This window comes from Rhinopithecus bieti, unplaced genomic scaffold (genome assembly GCF_001698545.2).
Source record: "Rhinopithecus bieti isolate Rb0 unplaced genomic scaffold, ASM169854v2 scaffold_68671, whole genome shotgun sequence".
NCBI lineage: Eukaryota > Metazoa > Chordata > Mammalia > Primates > Cercopithecidae > Rhinopithecus > Rhinopithecus bieti.
In genome coordinates this window covers 1,518,087-1,520,626 of record NW_016827678.1, presented here as the reverse complement: position 1 = coordinate 1,520,626, position 2,540 = coordinate 1,518,087, and the positions used below count along the sequence as shown (strand labels likewise).

Here is a 2,540-nt window from a genome sequence, read left to right as displayed (position 1 = left end):
CTGAGATGGTGATTTGTAAACATGTGGTTTATTGGAGCATGAACATGGGAACGATATCTGAAAAAAGGTGAGGAGGGCAGATCTGGGCAGAGGAGAAACTTGAATGGTGAAGCATATGCAGCAGAGGTCTCAGCAGGTCCCCTAGGAGCTTTCAGCTTGTCTCAAATTGATAGAATTTGTATCCCCACATCAGCCAGTCTCTGGATGTGAGCTGCCTTCAGGGAGGGACCACAGCCTTCAGCAAGGCAGCTCCTATAGGCCAAGGGCAATTCCTGAGGAGTGATTCAGCTGCGACCTGTCAATTAGCAATATTGCAGTTGGAACAATTAGTGTCACCATTCTGAAGGGGAAAACTGGGAAGGGCACCACAGCATCCGAGACAGGGTCCAATTTGATTTTTTCCCGTACAGATACTCGATTGTCCCAGCACCTTTTTCCACGTTATATAATGCTACCTCTTTCGTATCAAATGCCCATACAGTAGTCTATTTCTGAGGCTATTAAAAGTTATGTTTCCCGCCAGACCCGGTGGCTCACGCCTGTAATCCCAGCACTTTGAGAGCCCACATGGGTGGATCACGAGGTCAGGAGATGGAGACCATCCTGGCTAACACGGTGAAATCCCGTCTCTACTAAAACTACAAAAAAAAAAATTAGCCGGACGTGGTGGTGGGCGCCTGTAGCACCAGCTACTTGCTACTTGGGAGGCTGAGGCAGGAGAATGGCATGACCCAGGAGGGGGAGCTTGCAGTGAGCCAAGATCACGCCACTGCACTCCAGCCTGGGCAACAGAGTGAGACTCTGCCTCAAAAAAAAAAAAAAAAAAAAAAATGTTTCCTTCGTCAATTATCTGATTAAAACAAATTGATATCAACATGTATATGAGAAAATTACCCAATGGAACAAAGAACAAAGAAAGAGGACTTGATATATTAGACATCAAGAGTTGCTGTAATTATTGCTTTTTTCACAATCTCTTTCCTTCCTTTTCTTGTACATGAAATGTCCTCACCTGTCTTGTTCACCAGGGATGCAGAATTCTTCTGTGAATTCTTCAAGACTAAGCTGAAACATGATTTCCCCTCAGAAGCTGTCATTGGCCCCAGGTCCTTCGTCCTCTGTCATTCTTCAGAATTGAGTGCTTTGTCATAAACTGCCGGTTCAAGCCTTGAGTAACATCCTATAGCTGTGTGATCTTGGACTATCTTATTTAAACAACAAACTTCATAATTTTCTGTAAAAATTCAAATTAACCCTTTTTCCTCTCTTCAGTGCAGGGCACCCACAATTTGTGCGCTCTCTTTCTGCTGCTCCCCAGCTCTGGGATACAGCTGACACCATGGGTTTCGGAGACCTGAAAAGCCCTGCCGGCCTCCATGTGCTCAACAATTACCTGGCGGACAAGAGCTACATCGAGGGGTATGTGCCATCACAAGCAGATGTGGCAGTATTTGAAGCCGTGTCGAGCCCACCCACCTGCAACTTGTGGTCATGCCCTACGTTGGTATAGATCCGCATCAAGTCTTCGAAAAGGAAAGGCCAGCCTGCAGGAGTGAAGAAGGCTTTGGGTAAGATGGTTCCGCCAATGTGGAAGACACTACAGGAAGTGGAGCTACCAGATAGTAAAGATGATGATGATATTGATCTCTTTGGATCTGATGAGGAGGGAGGAAAGTGAAGAAGCGAAAGCTAAGGGAAGAACGTCCTTGCACAATATGAATCAAAGAAAGCAAAAAACTGCACTTTGTTGCCAAGTCTTCCATCTTACTAGATGTGAAACCTTGGGATGATGAGACAGATATGGCAAAATTAGAGGAGTGTGTCAGAAGCATTCAGGCAGACAGCTTAGTCTAGGGCTCATCTAAACTAGTTCCAGTGGGATATGGAATTAAGAAACTTCAAATACAGTGTGTAGTTGAAGATGATAAAGTTGGAACAGATATGCTGGAGGAGCAGATCACTGCTTTTGAGGACTACGTGCAGTCCATGGATGTGGTTGCTTTCAACAAGATCTAAAATCCATCCTGGATCATGGCATTTAAATAAAAGCTTGAAAGATTAAAAAAAAAATTCAAATTAAATTGTTAACTATTACCACTTAGCTCTATACTATAGCTCAAATTATTTTTATTTGCCATTACAGACAATGAGTTTCTTCAGTGCAGCGATCATGGACCATTCAGCTCTGGATCCCTATCACTTGGCACAGTTTTATCATATGGGTATGACTGAGATTGACGATGGTAAGGCTCATAATCAAGAATACAAGTAGTACATTGGCTCACTGGAAAGAATGGTCAGACGTTCATATACAAGTCACTTATTTCTGAAAATAAAGCCACAATATTGAATAATGTAGCTTCAAGTCAGGATGTTAGCGATTCTTTTCTTAATTCAAAGTTCCCATTTTCCACCTACTCTTTTCTCTAAGTAAAGGATGCCCCCACTCACCACCTTCAATGCCCTACACAGAACCGCAGATTTCCCTGTAGGCTGGGGAAAACAGATAAACTGAAGGAGAAGGAGAAGCAGGAGGAGGA

At 43.6% G+C, this 2,540-nt stretch overlaps 1 pseudogene; it reads left to right on the top strand.

The window, feature by feature from the left end:
* Nucleotides 1-1,339: 1,339 nt before the first annotated feature.
* LOC108523441 (elongation factor 1-beta pseudogene) lies at nucleotides 1,340-2,070 on the top strand (annotated as a pseudogene).
* The last annotated feature ends 470 nt before the right edge of the window (nucleotides 2,071-2,540 follow it).